Raw genomic sequence first — 18,402 nt, 5'->3', positions numbered from 1 at the left:
CATTTCGTCAAAAAATGACGTCATTTCACAGTAAAACTATGAAGAACTATGGAGAGAAACAAAAAACAGCAGCCAGTTGAAGAAGAAATCCGTCAGAGACGTTGGCATTTGATAAGCCATACCCTTCGCTAGCCAACATCCAATACGACAAGGCAATCTCTCATATTGAGCCCCCAAGGGAAAAGGAAGAGATGGCGGCATAGAAACACCTGACGCCGTCAGCTGGATGTAAATGCTAAGCAAATGGATCAAACATTCAAATGGATCAACATGACCTTGACCTTGACCCCAGTGACCTCAAACCTCATCAAAAGGTAGAAGTCCATGCAAGGTACATACATGTCAAAAATGAAAGAGATCGGTTAAGTATTGCAGGTGCTATGAGAAATTGTAACAAAAGTGTGACGGAAGTAAGGAAGTAAAGAAGGACAAACTGGCAAGCATAAAAATATATCAGTCAACGTTATATCAGGCAGATATTAATGCGGTGCTTTGATAAATCGTAATGCCCCCGCCCCCTTAAACGTTTGGGCATAAAAATGATATGTTAATATAAATTAATGTCGAAATATGCAGTATAATATACGTTTTAAAACCATGTTGGTCTGGGGCGAGAACAAATGATCAAGGCGTATGTCTATGGGGCACGGATGCCCCTAAATTCTACACTTGTCTAAATACTCTGCTTATAGGAAACACAATTTCTTCCGGTTCTGCAAAATGTTTCATAAAAAGAATCAAACCTCGAATACAATACAACTTTACTATCAAGAATATAATTTCAATTAAAGGGAGGTGACTACAACCAATCATATATTCAATACAAAGAGTAGCCCAACGTGGTACATACACTCAATTTATAACTTAAGTGTTTACAGGGATTTTTCGAAGATAAGACGTGGTGACCTAATTTGTTAACCTTTGTGACGTAGACATAACTTTACTTTCTTTCGACAAGTTTACTCAAGATTGAGTAAAAATGTGGCATATAAAGTGTTGAATATATATGCAAGATTTGACCTGGTGGCCTAGTTGTTAGACGCACGTAACTGAGATTCAAACACGGTCAAGATATTGTCCAGAAAAGCATTCTGATCGAATTTTATCAAAATTGTTGAGAAAATATGGCCTCTAGAGTGGTAACTTGCTGACGACACCCCCACCCCACACCCGCGCACTTATCACGACGATGAACTGTGAACATAGGGTTATCATTATATCGCAGCTTAAGAACTTTGTGCTCTGATGATCTTAAATATGTGTGATCGTAATTCTACATTTTATAAATAATTGGTCATTTTATTGTTCGTTCCGCTGTCAAAATAAACAAGAGTGAAATCTAGAATGAATTATATAAACACTTTGTCATAAAACATTTTTGGTGAGTTGTGATTTTGGATATTGATGCGCTTTGAGTAAAATCTAGAACTACGATTAAAACTTCCTGCATATATGTTAAGCTATCGAATTTGCTTAGCGCCTTAGGCGTTAGAACGCTTCTTTTCAAAACTACTCCTCCGAAAGGGAAAAATTACACACTACAATATTCTGTGTAAGCCGTTAGTATGACCGACTGACCGTGTATTACATCTGCTCTTCGCGCGCATTTTACATACATTCCACATTGATGCATACTCTAGATAAAACATTGTACATAAAACAATCCTTTATTTCAAGTATTTGATCGTACCAGGACAATTAAGAAGTAGATTATACATTTCAACAGCAACAACAATAATGATGATACTCAAACTAATGTTCAAAACAAATTAAAATTAGCGTGAGCGTTTCGAGAGCGTTTCATATAAGCTTAGGCTTGTTATGCAATCGAGCTTAAATAAATAGTTAAAAAGAAAATAACGTGTGTATCGGTCAGAAAAACCCAACGCTGAATGACTGAACACATTTACTCGTGCATGAGGGGAACGCTCTCTTACACCTCCGCCTCTCGGATTATTAAAAACCGATATTACACTTGTCCTTACTTGAATGCCCAGTTTTAATATGTGGTCATGAAACTATAAACATACACTATAGCTCCAATGTGGGCCACAAACCTGCGTTATTAATAAGTTCAATGCTTATTTCCATGTTGTTTTGTCATTGCATCATTTGCCAAATCATTCATATTAACTATTTCGTATCGAAAACATACATACCGCTTTTGTAGTATGAAAACATAAATATAAATTTCTGATAATCCTTTATTACCACAATTCTATTAAAAAACAACTTAAGGGAGAAGTGGTTTCTTTTCAGCGCTTGTTCAACTTTGCACTTGTTTAATACATATCAGTACATCATGCCCATCATCTTTAATCAGGAACAACTCACATTTGGCAGTTTAAGGGAAACATAAACAAATACAAACAAACGCGCACGTAAGTGTTAATGTTGTGTAACTTATTGCCGTACTTAACTGAGTTACATTGATACGTTAAACATTCGACCTGCTATGTATGTAATAACCGATACGCTTCATTACTGCTAAAGTAATTACTTTAATAGAGGCTGAGCTGGGTGATCAACGTCAATAGGATGCATTTCAATTGTTATAAGACATAAGCAAATAAAACCTATTTTGTTATGTGTAATTGATTGTAGATTATGATGGTACTTTTTATATAGTGATTTTTTTACTTGTTCAGGTATGTTAACTTACAAAAATTGTGATTAAACCAGTAATTTTCAGTCTGTTTTACTTCCCTGTAAAGTTTAAGCAATTAAGTATTGAATCAAATATATATTGTGTTTCAAATACATGTTGGTATTAAAAAACACATTTAAAATCTCATTCAATAGCAGAGATTTCAAATCTGATATGCAAACGAACCCAATATTTATTGCCAGTGCAAGGAAAATCTTAAAGGTTAAATCTTCCCATTTTCTCATTCTTAAGTGTTATTTCAATGGGTCATTTAACTGCAGATGCACAGTCAAATGGAACAAGGCAAGTAATCAAGAATCATCTATGAAAAGTTTTAAGAAGTCTAATGGCTCCCAACTGTCTATTTCAATGTTCAACTTTACAAGACCTGTACTGACCAGCCGTTCTCAAATCCAATTGATTTTAATGGTCACTTGTTTTCGCTAATTGAAAGATTTTAACACCACTCTTCTAAAACTATCGCATTTTGAGACAATTTCGAATGGCCGCGGAACCTTGGCTCCCATCATTAACTTGCTATACAATAATACGAATCTTCATATATTATAAAAACACCAATAAGAAACTAGCGGCGATACTGACTTTTGCCTAGACATTCGCCATTCATGTGAACGTACGTTCAAACTGCATAGGCGTTTACAAAACCTCTTAACGCTTGAATGCGAAACTTAAGATCTTTTTGCCAAAGTTGCAAACACCATCGCACTAGTTGCCCTTTGATTATACACAAAAAAGTTTCTGTATACAAACAATGCAAAGTTTTTTTCCAAATAATATCGGAAATTAGTTCTTTTCTTTCCGAAGTTTTCACAGTTTCACCTTAGCAGCCTCAAACAACTGTTAACAAAATTAGAATCGGTTGGTGAGTGTCAAACAAATCATGAAACCACTTAATTCTATAACAAGAGTGCCAAACTGTCACAAGATACGCCCGTTTGAAGGCTTTGGACAACTTTATAACTTTACAATGATCCATATTTGAGGTTGACCTACATATCATCTAGACACAACTTCTGACCAACAATTTGGTGAAGATCAGATGAAAACTACTTCAATTAGAGAGCAGACACCATGCTAAATGCTTGACATGCCCTAAGTGACCTAGTTTTTGACCCAGCATGACCCATATTTGAACTTTACCTAGATATCATTTAGACACAAATTCTGACTAAATTTGATGAAGATCGGATGTAAATACTTTAATTAGAGAGCGAACACCATGCTTAATCCTTTAAATGCAATAAGTGACCCTGTGACCTATTTTGTGGCCTGGCATGACCCATATTTGAAATTGACCTATATATCATCTAAATACAACTTCTGACCAAATTTGGTGAAGAGCGGATGAAAACTACTTCAATTAGAGATCGGACAACATGCTAAATGCTTGAAATGTACTAAGTGACCTTGTGACCTACTTTTTGCCCCGGCATGACCCATATTTGAACCTGACCTAGATATCATTTAGACACAACTACTGACAAAAGTTGGTGAAGATCGGATGATAACTACTTCAATAAGAGAGCAGACACCATGTAAAATCCTTGAAATGCACTAAGTGACCTAGTGACCTAGTTTTTGACCCGGCATGACCCATATTCGAACTTGACCTAGATATTGTCTAGATACAACTTTTGACCAAATTTGATGAAGATCAGATTAAAACTACTTCAAATAGAGAGTGGACACCAAGCTAAATGCATGAAATGCACTAAGTGACCTCATGACCTAGTTTTTGACCCATCATGACCCATATTTGAACTTGACCAAGATATCATTAAGAAACAACTAAAGACCAAATTTGGTGAAGATCAGATGAAAACTACTTCAAATAGAGAGCGGACACCATGCTTAATCCTTGAAATGCACTCAGTGACCCCGTGACCTAGTTTTTGACCCGGCATGACCCATATTCGAACTTGACCTAGATATTGTCTAGATACAACTTCTGACCAAGTTTGGTGAAGATCAGATGAAAACTATTTCAATTAGATAGCGGACACTGCTGTGGACGCCGCCCGCCCGCCCGCCCACCCGCCCTCCCGCCCGCCGCCAAGGTGAAACTATAATACGTCCCGTTTTTTTTAAAACGGGCGTATAAAAAGGATTCAGAATATAACTTGGTTACTGAGCGGTTTGATGGCAAATATAAAGCCACGTGATACGCCTTAGCGGGCAAAGTTAATCATTAGAACGCACATTTAGAAAAAAACAAATACAATCCAATATTTATTACTTACACGACAGCTGAAACCGGCACGTCGTACCGCGGTTAGACGCACGTTCCAACGCCTGGTTTGTACCAAGCCAGTGTTGCTTTTATTTAGGCAAGCGCTATAACCGATGTACACCTCAGAGCATACTTATTCACAAGTGATTTCCCTTCTTCGAATCGAGAGTTTAAAAACAGCTTGATTCATTTAGGCAAGCGCCTAAACCATGAGCTTGTTCTTATGATAACCGATATAACCTCCCTCGGGAAATAACACTTGAGTAACTCCGGCAGCAAGAAAACCCCTCCCCCAAAGACGTGAGGAAGCGAGTTCATATCATTTGCATACATCTGGAATAAATGTCAACACACAATTCATGCTACTCAAAGTTTCAACTTTAAAACAAACAGTTAGAAACCTAACAGATGCTCAAGCGAGAAAATAACTATGTAAACAGCACACAATTATCTCCATTATGAGGATTTTGCCTCTTACGACGGCGGCCACGTGTCATGCACTACATCACTGGGCATTTATACCTCATCGCCTTCTAAACCAGTGCTGCTATGGAAGAGAATGTAAGAGTGCATGCATACTGTTAAATGATATTCTTATTTTAAGACAGTACATGCATTCTATTAAATGACATTCTTTTTTTAACTACTTGCATATGCTTTCTGATACATGGCTGTTGTATCTTTTTGTTTCTTATTTTTAAAATTGCATCTTGCTTAGTTGCATTTGCTGGTCGTTTGGCTATGTTGCTACTCAATTTAAATAGCTGTTAATATCTTTGTGGATCTATAGTACTTCTTAAGTCGATTGCTATTGTGTCTCTGATTCAGTATTTCTATTAGTCTTCGCTTCTGCATACACCGCAATTATAAATATTTCATGTTGCAAAAAGGGAACCAGTATTACAAACCCTTTATTCTAGCGCAAATTACTATTGACGGGATATCACTCTCAATATTAAAATCAGACTTCCAATATCAACCGTGATACCCCGGATTCCTCCGAAGATAGGCGGTGAGCGAGTAAAAACTTTCCCGTCTACATCGTGTCTATTTTTTTGACGGAAATGATTTAAATCCCCCTCTCAAAACCTTAATCTTGTTGAAATCGATTTGATAAAAATGATGTCAAGGTTACATCTACTATGTTATGTTATGATATATTTACGTTACAACAGGAACTAAAAAGCTTAACATGTCTCTGTTGTAACAAGTCTACAGTAGCTCATTGTATTGTGTACATCGCGTCAGCAGTAGTCTGTTACGTGTAGTTCAGTTATATTGCGATCCTCTAATTGGTGAAGGAGGAGATCCTAATCATTATACAGCTAGGTCAATTACTTGGATAAAATGATGGGCCATTGTCTCTGCCTCGGGATACGACAATTTTTGGTTCAAATTCCGTGTTGAGCGGGACAACATGTTTTTTATCTCTGCTTACTTCCAACCCCTTTTCGAGTAGTAAAGGCAGCTATGTTGCACAGTCTGTATCTAGATATCTAACCAGGGCCTACTAGGTTTGCTTAGGTATCCACGTGGCAGAACAAAGATTTATAAGTCATAGAGGTAATATAAGTTTGGAGAACTTATGTAAAATTGAAAAATTCGCTGGCGTATTATATGAAATAAATGATTAATGGCTAATTCCTGATTCTAAGTAAGTATGCAAACCGTCAAGAAGCATACCTTGTAAACTTATGGTTCCTATTGTGTGGCGTATACTCAGTCCATTTGTTATTTTAGACTGAAAAAATGAGGAATAATACCGCATGTTTAAATTTGAATAAGTGCATAAAGTCAGTTAATCAGTCAAGCATTGTTTCTTTGTCCCTTTTAGATGACTAAAAGACTTTGAATGGATGACTAAATAAGTCATGTTCTCGCGTAAGAGTAAATGCTATCAAAAACCCATATATATATGCTGTGTTACTGCAGGTCCGGGCTATGCCCATTGCTGCCTGCAAAGCTTCTAAACATGCGTTCAGGGCGAAAATGTTAAACCAATGCCCTAAATTGCCCCTAATGTCTTTTAGGGGGCACCATTCAGCAATGACTACAATGGTGGATTCGGGACACCCCTTATGACCAAGGTGAGTGCACATCTTGTATGTGTGTTTGTTTTTAAATTGTGTGAGGTTTTAGCGTGACAAATCGCCATTGTGTGAGGATCGCTGGTCGCCTAAGTAAGCATTCAATATACCACTGCAATAGCAAAACATCCGCATCCAGCTATTCTTGTGAACAAAATAATGTTAAAATGCATCTATAGACTAGCCCTTAATCATTTTTCGAACGATTCCTCTACTAATAGTGCATATGATTTTGAATTTTCTTGTAGGTTTTTGGTTTATTTTCCCTTAAATAGTGGTATTATGGCGAAGAATCCACGGGTACAAATGATATTTTATATATATTTTTCATGAGAACATATGTTCTCATTTGAAAACCTTAGTTCTCGGCGAGACGACGCACATAGACACATAGAACTTAGGTTCTCATGAGAAACAAGGTTCTCATTCTGTGAACCAAAGTTCTCGTTTCATATCAAAGGTTTTCACAAGAACCTAGGTTCTTGACAGCTTTTCGCGTCGTTCTCTTGGATATTCTAAGTTTTCATGAGAACCCAAGATTTCATTTGAGATTATAAGTTCTGGTTAGAACCTAGGTTCTCAGAACGAGAACCTAGGTTCTCATGAAATACCTAGTTTCTTGAGATTATGCATCGAACCGCTTGTCATACAACTGGTTACGTTTTCCTTGTTCATTTCTTCCTTACCTCTCTCGACTCGGCTCGGTTGATCCTATATTATGCTCACACAATTCTACTAAAAGTTCCCTAATTAAATGCAAGTCCATTTTTTCCTGAAAATAACAATCATCGCCAGGCCGCGTGGTTATGTTCGAAAATACAAGTTTACACAGTGAAAAACGAACGTGTGTATCGGTCAATCAATCACAATGCTGAATGACTGAATTGATGTACTTGTACACGAGGAAAACGGTCTCTTACAGCTCGACCTATCGGATCTACATTGAATTGGAAATAATTTGCCGTGCTCAAATGTTCAAAATAATATCATCAATGGCATGTTATTCATATTGTGGCGGTCGGTTAATCTACTCTGTACAGTATTTTGGCTTAATAGTTTTAAATCAGAACAACGTGCACACACAATTGCCAGTAAATGAAAACTGCCTTGAGTCAGAGATAGGGAGAATGCCCGTAGGCATAATTTCGGTATCGGGAATCGATGCAGTGATCATCGGATCATCGAGCACTTAAATAACCGGCCGTTAACAACATGTTGTTGTTTTATTAACCTGAACACAGAAGAACAGAGATTGGGACGAACCGACGTACGGCCATGACGTCTTTTTTGTAATTGTAAAGTGTTGAAAACTGCCACTTCAGACTTTATCATCGAAAATAGCCAAAATAATTGATAAGGTGTTGTTTTTTTACAGTTTTTATAATTTATGACAGTACCCTAACACGGCCGTTAATCACGGGCGCCAACTAGTTTTAGCGATGCATTGATGAATGAGCAAATGCTACTTCCCAGGTGGCGCTAAGGACCGAATGTTTTGAAAATTTGCGGAAAATTATACAGGGTTCGTAAGTCAATATATTTTTCAAAAAATATCGCATCATTTAAAAAATCGGATAATGTAGTGCGATTCAACAAAGATTAATTCATCCATACATGTACAGAAACACACAATTACAACCCATTTGAAAATGTGAGGACCTTTATAAGTTGTGTCATGGTGGCGTTTTTGAAAGCATATCGATGTTTTGGGCCTTTGTGGCGACCAACTTTCCATCCCATGAAAACGCCAACGACATCAAACAATTAATTTGAACATTTACAAGTTGTTGCATGCACAAATACATCTGCCACTATTCGGTCTAACATATCATTTTGTATTTTTCGAAAAGAGATGGAGCAAATGCCAAGAAGGTAGCGCTATTGACAGGAGGTGGCGTCAATGCACAATTTCAGCTGTTTAAATTTTCGTTACCGACCGGACGTTTTTTGTGTGGTATGCCAGGTTGAATGTTCGATCTTTTTTTCTTTATTAGATGATAGTAAAATATAATCAAACAAGTTAAGTTGACATCGTAATGAAGAAACATGATTTTGGTGATTTCGGTCATTGAATATGCTATGAAACTGGAAAGTAACTTGAGTATAATACAAAAGCTAACGATTAAAGAAAGAGCTATCCTAATTTTTTAGAAAAATACGTGGGGAGAAACGATACAATTTAGCCTTATTAAGATTCGTTCACCTTTGCCTTTTAGCGAATAAGCATTTTTATTAGGGAATAAATCTCATCGTTTTCATCAGAAGTAACATTGTTTGATTATTTCGTGAACTAACTTACTGTATATACACATTTGTTTTAGAAGAAATATTTTGAGAATGTTGAGAACTGTGTTCTCGGATTTATTTAGTATTACATATTTTGAATTTATATAGTACAATATGTATAATTTAGGTTGCCGATATCTTAATTGAGTTGGTTACTTATATATTTACATCTTGCTTTTTATAGAATGTGTATATGTTCGGTGTTTATCAGTCATACATTTAGATAGAGCAACTGTATGGCAAGCGGTTTGACGAGTAATCCCAAGAAACTAGGTTTTTCATGAGAACCTTAGTTCTCATAATGAGAACCTAGGTTCTCGCTTGAAGATTGCACATGGCTTCCAGATCCCAAGTTTTATTTCGATATCCTAGCTTTTCATCAGAACCCAAGTTATCATGAGATGTGCATCAAACGGCGATAGCATAGGTTCTTATTTGAAAACCAAGGTTCTGGTAAGAACCTAGGTTATCAGACTGAAAACCTAGGTTCTCATGAAAAACCTAGTTTCTTGGGATTATGCGTCGAACCGCTTGCCATAACCGTGGTTTTCATTTGGGATCCATAGTTCTCATGAGAACATAGGTTCCCAGAATTACAAAGTGAAAACCATAGTTCTCATGACGAGAACTTAAGTTCTCATCTGTAATACTAAATCCGTGGTTTTCATTTGGGAACCATAGTTCTCACGAAAACCTAGGTTCCCAGAATTACGCGTCGAACGGCGTAAACTTGCTCGTTTGGAATACGGGACACATATTATTCAGGCTGCAGGATCAATAGGGTAGAGATTAAGGTTTCCGTATATACTTTCAACAATAAAAAGATACATGTGGACTGTTCTGAGATTTTGGGTCAAAACGGGGTACATGGACTAAATTGACTTATTTACATTTTCAGAAAGCTCCATGTATGGTGCACACGGTAAAATAAAGATTTGTGCACATGCCTATTAAAACACAAAAAATTAACATTTCTTGATTTATTTTCATGTCAATAAATTATGTTAATACATGTTTAATACGTCTACAAGTGCATGAATAAATCAGTAACATATGGTGTTATAATATGATATACTTAATACTTCTCAAGAATTAGAAAACGTTATAAACATGTTAAACTGTCTATTGGTTACCATGGAAACACCTTAAATAATTCAAACTATTGAAATTTTGTTTATGAAATGCACTTTTTAACTGTTGTTTGTTTAATAAATGATATATTGAAAAAAACATTGTTCCATACCTAATGCAGAAACAAAGTCATAGTGTCTATCTCAATAGATATAGACTCTTGTGGTTATTTGCGCTAAATTCGTTTGCAGTACATTTAGATCGGATAAGATTACCTACAACTAGCAAATTTTAACAAATTAAATGACACTACAAAATATGTCTTACAAACTGCACCATTCTATTTTCCAAAAATCATCAGTGATTGTTTACAAAGAATCTCAATGTTTAAATTGTACTGTAACCATGGAAACCAAGATCTATACACAGCATAATTTATTTGAAAGAGGTGAAAATAAAATAATGTATTTAAAAGACGTGAACATTAAATATTATGTTTATTAAACCTTGTAAAAACAGCAATGTTATAACAAATTGCACTTTTAAATCTCTTAGCAATTCAGATTTAATTGTAATTCATGTATTATATTCATTTTTTTTAAATTAAACAGATCTCATTAATTAAGTACATACATAGACAAACATAATTTTCTCAGATTTGTTTAATATTCATTTAATCGTACAATGAATTTACACATGGCTATCTTAAAACCTATTAAATGACAATACTTTCAGGAATCATTTATTTTTAAGTGTAAGTTGCATGGCAATTATCACAACTTTGTGGTCGCCATAGTTACTATTGTAAAAATTAAAAATGCATACAGTTGTTTTAAGTTGACATATAATATTAGAATGAATTAAAAAAATATATAATAAAAAAACTGCATTATAAAATGAGTATTGGTAAAATGTATTATACATTCAAGCATATTCCATAAATATGAGTGAGGTCTTGAGGAAGTTTATAACTCTTAATTCTACAATTGTTGCAGAACATAATGATAGACTGCTCATGATTTGAAAATATTACAGCAACTAGGTGTACTATGAGTTATTAGTCACATGTTGTTGGCATTGCTACATCTGCAAGTGGGATAGACGGGAATAGTTCCTTTTGCACAGCATTCTTATTCTTCCTCTTATAGCATAGGCAGTGAGAAGAGAGGCTTAGTGTTTCCTGTTGGATTGGTATACAATAGGTTATGAATCTTCTTCCCAAGAAGGTCAAGTATTACTTGACATCTTCTGCACATTGATCCTGTCTGGCTTTTTATCTTCCAGCTGGCATGTCTGGTGTTATTCTGTGTACATGTAAAACAAAAATGAGATTTAATCAGTTTTCATGAAATTCAGCAAATTGAGGTCATTATGCTGCTAAATGGCAACATAAAATTTAAACTGCACTTTCACTTTTATACAGTGACAGACAATGAGTATAGGGAAATTTCCTGATAGGAATTTATTCAAAACAAAACTGTGATTTTTTAAAACAAATTTAGGTGGGAAATATAAATAATTAAGTGATGGAATTTCACAATCAATTATAATAAAACAAATAAGAACTTCATTTATTAACTTAATGTAAACCAAATATAAGGAACTGGAAAATTTCACGGTCGCCATTTTTACTTTCGTTTTCAGTTGTAAATATATTGCATTTTGTAAATATTTTGGACATAAAAAAGTGAATTTGATTAAAAGAATAACACTTACCTTTTCAAAGACGAATTCAAACATTATTATTAGCATCGAGCTGAAATCGGTATCAACACGAGTTGAAAAATTGTGTGTGGCTATAAACTAGCCGTTGCCAAATTCGTTAAAAGGGGAGTAACAAGTCAGCTCATTGAAATATTCGGTGACCGACTTTGGTAAAAGGGAAGTTATAACTCAGCTCGTTGACATTAAAAGGTCAAAATCAACTATTTGTTTGCTAAAAAATTCTTTCAAGTTGTAGCCTATGCCAATATTTATATTACTTTCAGGGCTTTCCTTAGACCTCAAATCTCAAGAGTCAAGGACTCTTGGGACCATATTTTCAAGAGTCAAAATCAAACTTATAAGAGTCCTAATAATAACGCAGGAGAGTCAATGATTATTTGCAATTTAAGCAAATTACTGAGATATAATATATAAAAAGCAACAAATCAAAAGATATGTTAATATGTATTTCTTACATTGTACTGTCACTACAACACTATGCATTTAAACACAATATCTCAATGATAAATAAATACAAAACATGTATTCTAATACAACATTTACTTCATGTATACAGCAGAGTAATATGTCATATGTTCTAAACAACATCTCAAAGAATAATATGTCATATCATGTCTTACACAACATCTCAGAGAGCAATATGTCACATGTCCTACAAAACATCTCAAAGATTACATACAAAATATGTACTATAATACAACATTTACTTCATGTATACTGCAAAACAATATGTTATATGTCCTACAAACTAACAATCATTTGAGCAAATAAATAAATCATTCATGCATTTAAAGAATGATCTCAAATGGGTTCCCTAGTAAAGAAAAGGTAATAAAACAACACTATGACTACACACACACACAACTAGCATAAAAATAGCAAACTATCACTTTCTTCTCTTGCACATGTCCTGAAACCTGCGCAGCACATTCTGGGATGGTATAACAGATTCTGGGATCCAATAACTTTGTTTGACCGTTTCGCTTGGCTATTAAATTAAAAATGAAATACAAAATGTTAAAAAAAAAACATTTCCGCTTGCTATCACAAAAAAACATACGGGTGGCACCTTAACACAATAGCCTTTATAAATCGGTAAACTATAAAAGGAAATTATTTCTACTCACCGATAAAGGTGCCTCCGTATTTAATCCCATTAAAAATTCCGACACCCTTTAATTAGTTCATGTGCCATCTTCACTGAAGACGTGCGACAAACACGCCGTTTTCTATGCCTTCTCAAACGGTCAATTATTACACCTACATGTATTTTGTAATCAATTAGCACATGCGAAAATTGTCACTTTGCCACAAGGTCAGTTATATCGGTTCTATAGTTATTTTTAGCAACTTTGATGCAAAGCGTGTAATTTGACGTTGTAGACAGTACATGTGACAGCATAACTTTCGCGCGCCTTTGAATTGAGCAAACATGAAGTAAAACAGTGATGGGTGCATTCAGCTTTGGAAAGACATTCTGACATACTCTGGAAATATCTCAAAATATGCTTTACAGTGTACTGTGGATATGGATGTTATTATTTTATATTGAATATTATTAAAACTGACGCGGATGAGTCCTTTCTGTTTTGGGGGGTTTATAGTTCTTCTTAAATACTCTGAGCTTTTATGAGTACACACTTACAGCTCAGAGGGTCAATACCTGGGAGTTGGATTATTACAACTAGGTGGGTTTAATACACGTCTTTTCCTCAAACAGCTGATAACAAACGCTATGATAAATAATGGAAAGTTAATACACGCATCATCGAACCAGCAGTGTTTTAATTGGTCAATACTAGATTTCTCAATGAACCAAACTCCGCCTACTGGGTGGACTTGTGCTTCGATGATTGGAAGCGGGCCTTAACAATTAGCGTCTACTAAATGAGATACTCCGCCCCGAGCCAATTATCGCTTAGAATTAACAACTTTTGATCTCATTGACGCAAGTCGGTATATTCCCCCGAGTCAAATGTGACGCATGACATAATTTTCTCAAGAGTCAAAAAGGGTTCTTCTGTAATTTTCAAGCGTCAAAACCCGGGAGCTCGGGTCAAAGGAAAGCCCTGACTTTAATAAGATAAATGGTTTAATCACAGAAAACCTTAGGCAATGTATAAAAATTCAGCGCAAGTTAAGCGACGTCATTTCGAATGAGTTTTCTCATTATGACGCTTGCCGAATTAGTACCAAAAGTCTCAGAACACGACACATATGATAAGGAACATGATTTATCAAATGTAAGTCATGTGCTGATTTATATATCGTGCATTGGCGCCAACTCCTGATCTTAGCGCCACCTCCTTGGCATTGGCTCCATCTTTTTGGGAAAAATGGAAAATTATCGATTTTTATCCGCAAGAGGACAATGTGTTTGTGCATGTAGCAACTAGTATATGTCTAGAGCAATCGTTTGCTGGCATAAGCGTATCAATCTGGTGGACATTTTCTGGTCACACAGGCAAAAACATCAATTTGCTTTCAAAAACTCCACCATGGCATAACTTATAAAGGTCCCTACATTCCAAATGGATTGTAATTGTATGTTTCTTTACATTTGTGGATGAATTAATTTTCGCTTAATCGCACTACATTGCCCGATTTTAAAAATATAAATGGGAAATATGTTTAAACACATATAATATCCAGCACACTGCAGAATTATCCTTGAAATTTCAAAACATCCGGTCCTTAGCGCCACCTCGGAAGTAGCATTGGCTCATTTATTTATTCATCGCCAAAAAGAGGTGGCGCCCGTGTTTCACGACTGTAACGTAATTACAATTACGTATTGTTCGTTGATAATACACAGTAACCAACAAAGTTCATTTCTGATTTCTTTGCGTTTTATTTCTGCTTATTAACACAACACAACGTTTCCAAAATGTTTGTCAAATACAAGATACATGCGAAGCCCGCAATGGGCCCATCCCGCGAAAGCCAGCAATAATGCGACTTGTATGTTCGGCCGTTTAAGTAAGACTCCTTTCATACAACGCAGATGCCAATTTATACAATAATGGACAAATAAATTGGGTGACGGCTGTCTGGATGATTGACTTTAACATGAGTTGAATTACCTGATACGGGATGGCTTTATGTGTGACTTACATATCTTGTGCATATATATGCCAATAATTAAGCGAGACCACGTTTGTTTAACTGTCACCTGTCATTTAACATGAAAATATACACAAATTAACAGTGTTGCATGTGCTTACAATAGACATAACAAATTAGTGAACCCAGCCATGGGCCATAACTTGGTGCATTTTTTCTCGTCTAATTTGACGATGACATATGATGCCCATTTATGCATTTCTTCATGAAGACAGATATTATGTTTCAGTTACACCGAACAAGGAATATACATGAAATACACCAATTATGCGACACACCTCATTTTCATTAAAGAAAGATTTTATATTTTATGATTTAAAATCTTTAGAAAGATCAAATCCTGAATGACAAGTGTCTTACAATAGCATGTATCAATGTTAAATGACGTTGATCGATTGTCCACGTAACACTACAGGCGTTGTTTGACTAGTGACCTCCTGTGCTGTCCATTCGAAGTAGGTATTGCCCGGGTTAAATATGTACCTGTTGCTGTCAAGTAGATGTCTTGGTTTGTTGTTTTCTGTCTATGTTGATTCATGGGTGATGTTATCTACCATTGCTGTCGTGAAGAAGCTCTATCTATCGCCATGCTGTGTAGGCAAATCGCACGTGGTCGGTTGCACTCATCTGCGTATCAAGGTTCACATCGAGGCTGGATATGTCATCGTGGTTTCTGTTGTTTTTGTCGCTGAACCAGCCGTCATCACGTCGTTGTTTCTGTTGTTGAATCCATCGTGATGTTGTCTCTGGATATGGTGTTGATGCGTACTGCGTTGCTAATCAATTGTGACGTCTGTTAAAACCTTTGTGATCGCATTGTTGTTTCTGTTGTTGTTAATTGTACTTTTGTTCTTGGTTCCAGCGTCTTCATTTCTCTTGGGACATTAAGATCTTCTATTGGCCATAATGCTCACGAGGTATTAACTATAGCAGTGTTCTCCTTGATGTCTTAGGCCTCGGAAGTATCATTCCAAATGCGTTATCTACGCACGTCAAACAGTTGAACGGCTGCATCTACTCTATAGTGTTTAACGTCACAAGTATTGTGTCCAGTGTTGCGTCACTTGTTGTCCTTCGAAATCTTCTGGCGTTGGTCTTCTTTTAGCGATAGAACCAGGTATTCACTTTGAGAGTAAACGCCGTGATGTTCCATTCTAATTATGTTGTTTGTTTCTTCTATTCGTTGTGGAAGGCGCTCTCTCGCGAAGTCGCTCTTCTTCGGCGTTGTCTTCAAATCTCGATATTTTTATCTGCGTCGTGGTGAAACAAGTATCAGTTGTTCAAAATCATGGCAAACATTTATAAATATCCCCTTATTTATTGTTAAATATCGTCATGACAACTTACTGTGATATCTTATTCAAAAAAATAAATTATTTACAACGAAAAAATATTAGTCAATTCCTCAAAACAAACTTCGGATAAGTACATGACAGTTTGACATCTGACAAGCCATTTACTTAATATGACTTGTGTACCGCCTTAGGCATAATCATTTTATGGATAATGATAGACGTACCTGTTCATAAACCTCATCTTTATCACTATAGTTTTGCCGTTGGGCATAGATTTATTGACATGTTTGACCTGTGCACTTGTAAAAATGCGCAAATATGACAAGGCAGACTTTTATATATATGCATTCATAATATAAGAACACGTATCGGTATACTTCAAAATTCAGGTCTTTGCTCCTAATCGAACTACTCAAATAATTCTTATGCGACATCGCATCTTCTGTCCATAGCGTAATTTGCTTCGATGGCACAGGGATAAATTCTCTTACTCATGAGGACGCTAAGGTTATCACAACCTCGGGCTCGGTATGTCCGAACGCTGATCAGTCAGCCGTGCTCATAAAATATAATTGTAACCCTTAAACAATTATATTAGAAATTTAATGCGTACATATCGTTATATTTTCACTGCGCTATGCGCGTCAGATCGCATTAAATTCTTACTTAAAATTACTCAAGACCTTCAATATTACCGATATCCTACATATATTTGCATCAACACAATGACGTATATACATTTTTACATAATATTTTTTTGTGTGTCTGCCCTATTCATATTCGCAATCAACTTTATTTTTCTTATTTCCTATTTTCTTTCTTTTACAATTCGGAAAACTATTTTTAAATTTTCCTAATAATTTTATCTATTCGTCCTCTTTAATTTTCTTTATCATTCTTATAAACAAAACCCGCCTTATTTTCTTTATTAAAATAATAAACAAAACTGTCTTAAATAATCTAAATTCCTAAATTCTTAATTCTGCCAATGTAAAATACTAGGTAAATTCTTTGAATATTTGTATCATCTCCGAGTTTTTTCTACTATATTAATAAATAAAACCACCGCCAAAGTTTCTTTATTAAAATAATAAACAAAACTATAAAAGAAATTATTATTTCCTTGTACGTTTTAATTAAATGGAACTTTACAAAAAATACCAACAATTTAAAATGGATTTGTGCGCAAAAAACGCACGTTCGTATACAATCTTTATTATAATCATACAAAATTTATATAAAATTGTTTAAATATTCTCAATGATTTGTTCGCCTCTAATTTCATTATTTCTATAACTCATAAAAATAATGTAAAACTCAAATATTTCTTTTTATTCTCAATTCACCGTTATTTATAAAAATGTACCGATAAATGCAAAATTGGCATGATTTTGATATTTGTAAAATTTGTTCGTACATAATTTATTATCAACACTATTATTTTTAACATCTAACTACATTAAATTCTTAAAAACAATTCTTAAAAATTTCGTTGTCATGACGCCTTTTACTTTAATTTTCTACTTTATAAATTTTGAAATTCCCTCTCCAAGTTTGCCATAATTTTTTAAACAACTGACCTGAATTCATGTCGCGTTGTGGTTGTGATGTTTTCATTTTTTCGGCACGTGATCGCACTTGTGATCGTACTTCGGTCGTATCCATGGTACACGGCTCCATAAAATGTACTGTGTAACGTAATTACAATTACGTATTGTTCGTTGATAATACACAGTAACCAACAAAGTTCATTTCTGATTTCTTTGCGTTTTATTTCTGCTTATTAACACAACACAACGTTTCCAAAATGTTTGTCAAATACAAGATACATGCGAAGCCCGCAATGGGCCCATCCCGCGAAAGCCAGCAATAATGCGACTTGTATGTTCGGCCGTTTAAGTAAGACTCCTTTCATAC

At 35.3% G+C, this 18,402-nt stretch overlaps 1 protein-coding gene and 1 long non-coding RNA gene across 2 annotated transcripts in view; both read right to left on the bottom strand.

Annotated features, from left to right (window-relative positions):
* Positions 1–18,402, bottom strand: part of LOC127836819 (transient receptor potential cation channel subfamily M member 8-like) — a 209,662-nt gene that overhangs the window by 175,912 nt on the left and 15,348 nt on the right. The gene's annotated exons all lie outside the window — the stretch shown is intronic.
* Positions 10,237–12,248, bottom strand: LOC127836823 (uncharacterized). Its single transcript, XR_008028939.1, has 2 exons — positions 12,059–12,248; positions 10,237–11,646 (listed from the first exon to the last, which is right to left on the bottom strand). It is a non-coding gene; the product is annotated as an uncharacterized LOC127836823 (long non-coding RNA).

This window comes from Dreissena polymorpha, chromosome 7 (assembly GCF_020536995.1).
Source record: "Dreissena polymorpha isolate Duluth1 chromosome 7, UMN_Dpol_1.0, whole genome shotgun sequence".
Lineage (NCBI taxonomy): Eukaryota > Metazoa > Mollusca > Bivalvia > Myida > Dreissenidae > Dreissena > Dreissena polymorpha.
This window is presented reverse-complemented; position numbering and strand designations above follow the sequence as displayed.